Below are 6,000 nucleotides of genomic sequence, written 5' to 3' on the forward strand. Positions count from 1 at the left end.
GGGGATGGGCAGGTGGGCTTTGCGGTCCCCCTGAGGACCCGACCCGAGGCCAGCTCTGCCACCTCCATCATTCAAATCAGGAATCATTAAATCATTAAATCTTTGGAATGCCTTTATCAGGGGGGCTTTCGAGAGAGATGGAAAAAATAGTTCATAACAGCTAACATTTATTGGGTATTTAGTCTGAGCCAGTCACTTTTCTGGAAGGGTCTAGTGTTGGGTCTGGCAGGAACAGCACTTGCCCACACTCCTTCCAAGCTCACCATGAGATCAGCTGAGCAGGCGATTTGCTCCCATTTTATAGACAAGGAAGTTGAGGCTGAAGCTCAACGTTACAGAATTGGGGCTGAAACCCAAATCTCCTGATTCAGGGGATGAAACATTCCCCTTCCAATACTTAAAAAAAAAAAAAAAAAAAAAATCAGTTGTGAGCCCGTTTCCATGTGGATTTCCTAGATGACTGGCTTTTTTTGACTAGAGCCCAGATAGGTGGGTCAGAAGCTGCCTAACACCCCCGTTCCCCTTCCCAGTGGAATTCCAGCTGCAGAAGACAGGGAAAAGCCAAATGTGGCCAAGGGGCCTGGCTGCAGGACTTTGGAGAACACCCCCCCAAACTTCAACTACAACAACCTGGAATACCTCTTAGTTTGTTACTAGAAAACAGACCACAAACATATGCAAAAACGAAAACAAAAACTAGACTTTTGTCATTCCTTGGCAAGGACTGGAAAGAAGACTTGCCTCTGGAGGTCACGCTGGCCACCCTACGCTGGCCACCCCTGTCCCCAGCTTTGCTTGCCCTGTGGGCCTCAGAATATTCTTTGGGAATCATTCTTAGAGGTGAGAGAGGCCTGCAAACCCGGTGTCATGACTAGTAGAGGCGTTTTTTGGTGAACTGGTATTTAGTGTGGCTGTGCATCCTCTGTGAATGGGACCCGGCAAGCGCTGCTTGTGACCCACGGACTCCCTCCTGCTGGGAAGCGCCTCCCACCGTGTGCGGGGCCCTGGGCCAGCACTTTGTGTGTGTTCCCGCCCTGGCCCCTCAGCGGGACCCCAGCACCTCAGAAAGGGACTGTCTTTGGAAGTCTGGCCTTTAAAGAGGCAGTTCAGTTGAATGAGGCTGTCAGGGCGGGCCCTCATCCAACCCACCCAGGAAATCTGGACGCACAGACACCAGGGATGCACGCACACACAGGAAAGACCATGTGAGTACATAGCAAGGAGGTGGCCACCTGCAGGCAAGGAGAGGGACCTCAGGAGGAACCAAACCTGCCAACACCTTGATCTGGGACTTTCAGCCCCTGGAACTATGAGAAAATAAATTTCTGTTATTAAAGCCATTCCGTCTGTGGCATTTTGTTGCAGGAGTCCTAGCAGATGGATAGACCCTGTGTTTGGGCAGTGCTATCGACTAAGAGCGCTATAGGGAAAATAGTAATTGTCATATCAAGTGGGACAAATCAATAAATAGCCTCATGTTCGTTCAAGTCACGCTTCAAAATTACCAACAGTGGTTGATCTTGAGAGCTTCTGAGGTTTTGGAATTGTGCACAAGAATCAGTATTGTCATTTCTGTCTTGCAGGTGAAAATCCAAAGGCAAAGAAACTTAGTCACTTGCCCAAAGGGCACTTAGTTTGTGCAGGGGCTGGATTCGAACTCAGGATTCGGACCTGGGCTCCTAAACGGTGAATTTACACACCACACTGCACCCTGTCTCGACGGAGATTGCCCAGGACCGTGTCCCCAAACACCTCTGGGGCTGTAGACACACCGGTCAGCAATGATAGTACGTTAAAATGGAACATGAGACTGATGTCTGGGACCCAGGCTGAAGTGGGGAGAGCCCCGGCCATGGCTCTAGCACTCAGCTTCTCCAGGGTGAGCCCGAGTGCTTGTCCCCCAGGAAGGACGGGGCTGAGGCAGGCTGACAGGGCTTGGGGCAGGAGCTGTGGCCTCAAGTGGGCCGCCCCTCCCCTGTCCACCACCTTCAAAGGCTGCCTCTTGGCTGATGGGGTGGGAGCAGCAGGCCACCGTGTTTGCTCTGGACGAGCCTGGTCTGTCTTTCCAGCCGGTGCAGGGACAGGCAGGGGGCTATGGCAGGGGGAGGACTGCGCCTGTTTCCCATCTTGCCTGGCAGAGGGAAGACACAGCCCTCAGTTTCATTTTTTTAAGTCCGACACATCTCTGCTAAAGCTGAACGCAGGGTGTACTTTGAACCTGAGCTAGAACTCGCCTTTTTGGAGCAGCTCCTTCTTGTTATTCCGTTGGCTTTTTAAAAGAATAGTTGTCTCCTCAACCACATTCTCATGATGGAAGCTGTTATTACCATCATCAGCATTACGATTTTTTATTCCTCTCTATAGAAGTTAACTAGTATTCCTGGCCTTGGGGTTTTACTTGTATTACACGCATGATGTTTTAGTGCTTTCCGAAGAGCTTTTCAACCACTGGCACCTTGATCTTAGCTATTATTATCCCTCTTTTGCATAGATGGAAGTTCAGAGATGTCAAGTAACTTGCCCAAGGTTGCACAGCTTGTGGAGTGGCAGGATCCACTCTGCTCCTGAGTTCCGAGGCGCTGAGAGTAGCACACAGTGGCAACTTGTCACACGAACCCCTCCTCACGCTCAGGGTTTAAACGTATCTTCTGCAGGACAGGAGGGCACTGTCTCCATCTTATAGGCAAAGGGACCCAAACGCAGGAGCAGTGACTTCTCAAGGGTCACACGGCTCATTCCTTCTCAGCACCCTGCCCTGTCCCAGGAGAGAGTGCTTCAGGCAAGTTGTTCAGCCACTGGGATCCTCATCTACAAAGCAGGGAGCCAAATACGCTGTCGTATTTTTGCAGTGGGGTCATGTTGGGAGTGCCGCCCGGGCGTATCGCTCAGCAGTCAGGACAACGCAGCCGCCATCTACCTGGCCCTCCCTGAACGAACTCACTTCCACAGCAAAGGTCAGAGTCAAGTGCCGTTTAGTTCCCCCGTTTTCTAGCTAAGGAAATGGAGGCACAGAGAGGTCGACACATTTGCCCAAGGTCACACAGCTTTTCCGTGGCAGCGTCAGGATTCAAACCCAGGCCGTCTACCGTCATTGCCTGTGCTCCGGATATGCGGTTAAGCCAGGGCTGATCTTGTTCCAAGGGGAGTACATGGCGTGGTACAGCTCATGCCATGGTGATCCCCAGAACGGCACACAGGCAGGTGTCGCGGGCAGGAAGGGAAATGTGAGGTGTTGGGGTGTCGTTCCCTTGTTCCGCCAGGCAAAGCCCCGGCTGGGCTGGGGGCTGCTGTCTGATCCGTGGGTGCTTGCATTCGGCAGAGCCCGGCACCAGAAGCCCAGCTGGGCGAGCAGAGCTGAGGGCATCTAACACAAAGGGTTGGGGGGGACGAATGGGAAAAATGTGGGGAGGGCGTGGGCGAGGAATCTAACAGGAACATGCAGAGCGCTTGGTTGGCCAGGGGATCTAAGTGGGGGGGTAGACTATAATTCATTCATTTAAATAAAAATAATTATTTAGCACCTATGGTACGCATGGTGGGCAGCTTTCTGCTCTCTGTTTTGAGCACGTTTAGTGATCTGTTTTTCAGATGAGGAATGTGCCAGAGGTCACACGGGGGAGAGCCAGGCTGTGACCAAAGGACTTGGGATTCCAGGCCCAAAGTTCAAGTGTGTCCTGCCCTCTGTGGTCTGGAATCAGGGGCGTATACCTTCTATGGCTCAGTGACCAGAGCTGTGCCCAGGTGCTGCCACATGAGTAGGTCATCACGGAGCTCCGAGCCTGGGTACTGTCGTGCCGGACCCGTTTCTGAGCGCATCAGGTGTGTGCAGTCATGGCGTCCTCATAACTCCCTATGAGGTAGGTGCTATCGAAACAGGGACACTGAGGGCTTAGGAGGTGGTTCGTGCTCTTGAAGCTTGTAATTGGTAGCAATTGGCCTGGGTCCTCCCATGTTGCCATTGCCCTGCACTGCGTCTCAAAGCTAAGGATCCGGTGGAGTCGGGTGGGTGGGCGCCTCTGCAGCTCTCAGGGAGGCAGGGCAGGGGCGCTGGGGGACATCTCTGAGTGCTCAGGCTTTTGGGTGCATTTTGCATCCGTCATCCTCAGATGGCTTCCTATCTATGTTTTCATCTTCATCCTGCATTTACTGAGCATTTATTAAGCAACTACTGTCTTCCAAGTATTGCTAGAGTCTGGAGACACAGAAGCGGGAAGCTCCAGTGTCGGCATTCAGAGTTGCTCTCTCCGCTCATGACAAATTCCTTAAGGAAAGGAGGCAGGAAGGGGACGTCGGCTCTGTGCCAGGCACTGCTTTAGAAGGTTAGAGACATTCTCTGTTGAGCTGCTCTGTGTCTGAGGTCCAAGGAGGCTGAGAGCAAGCCAGGTGTGCAATGCCAAGAGCGGATTAGGACTGAGATGGCCAGCCCCTCGGGAGTCCACTCTCCTGCTTCTCTGCCAGGCCCCCAAACCAACATACAGGAGAGGCCCCAACAGAATTCTTCTTAGCGTAAACTCAGTTCCTGGGAGCAGGGAGTTGGCATTCACTTAACTGTCCCCAGTGCTCCCTCGCTTGGGTGTGTCTCTACCGCTCTGGTCCTCCCCAGATGCAGAAGCTGTTCTTGGAAGGGCTCTCCTGCGTACGGCTGCTTTTGTCATCTGCAGCACATGCTGGATAACAGAATTACTGGAAATATCCCTGATTTCTTTCTGCTTACCGTGCCCCTTGTTTGCCAGAAGGGATTAACACAGGCAGTCAGGGTATCAATTCTGCTTATCTGGCCCGGCCCCTGAAATTATTACTATTATTGCATTTTCCAAGCTGGAGGAGCCTGGAGCCCATTCACCCCCTCCTGATACCGAGGGGAAAACGGGGGCAAATTGAGCCCTCAAGAGATGGGCTGATTGGTCCCACGTCACCCAGCTAGAGGGTGGCAGGCCCCAGGATTGGGCCTTGGTGGCGCTCACTTCCGTTCACCTCCTGCAGGTCCGTAGATAGGAGACACCCTTCCTGGAAAGACAACAGCTTTGGGGTGTTGCTGATAAGGCTCGATGGGTGTGCCCCGGCAGGCCTAGAATAAAAGGATTACCAAGAGGAGCTAGGGATCGACCTTCCTTGAGGTGGGTTCTGCAGATAAACATGCTTTTGAAGTTCAGTTGGTGGGAGATAGGATCTTTGTGGCAGAGCCCATCACCAATGAGCCTTCTGGATGGATGTGCCCTGATAGGGAAATCCGCAAGCTGAAGATAGGACAAGAGAACACTTATCACTGGAGGACTCTCTGGGGCTTGCTTCGAGTACTTCCTTCCTGTCCACCCTGTTCTGGAGTCTGTCTCCACTTCGCAGATACAATAACTGAGGCAAAGATAGTCCTTTTCTGTGTTGTTTGTTTTTTTTAAATCCCGATACGCATATCTTCTTTCAACTTCCTGGGACGCTGCAAAATGCAGCACGTGCCTCTTGAGCATATACCGCAGGCCGGGCGTGGTGCTGCGTGCTGGGAGCACAGACATGAGCGGGATGCTCTCTTCCCTTGGAGAGGTGTAGGTCTCGAGGCAGGGGAGAGTTGGAGGAAAGATCAGGTATCACAGTAGCAGGTCTGAATGCTATGCTGTGGACACAGGTTGCCGTAAGCACTCACAGCGTCCCACAGCGAGGACTTGGACAAGAAGGAAGAAGTTAGCCTGCAGAAGAGGCGGGCAGGAGTGCTCTGGGGTGGAGGAGGGGAGTGGAGAGGGAAGCGGAGACCAGATCCTTGGAAAGACCATGTGGCTTTGTGCTGAGGACAGTGAAGGCTCCCAAGATGGAAGACCACAGACCGTGGAGGAGCCATATGCCCCTGACACCCGCATGCATTTCTCTTCTTAAAACCGCCTAACAACATGGATTCTTTTGCAGAACTAAAAAGCGAAGAATGTTCGCTCCCCTTTCCTTCATGCCCTTAGGATTCCCCTTCCAGTCCTTGTAGAACGAGTGGTGGTGATCTGTGGGTCTCTGGGGTAC

Source organism: Zalophus californianus, chromosome 4 (genome assembly GCF_009762305.2).
Source record: "Zalophus californianus isolate mZalCal1 chromosome 4, mZalCal1.pri.v2, whole genome shotgun sequence".
Lineage (NCBI taxonomy): Eukaryota > Metazoa > Chordata > Mammalia > Carnivora > Otariidae > Zalophus > Zalophus californianus.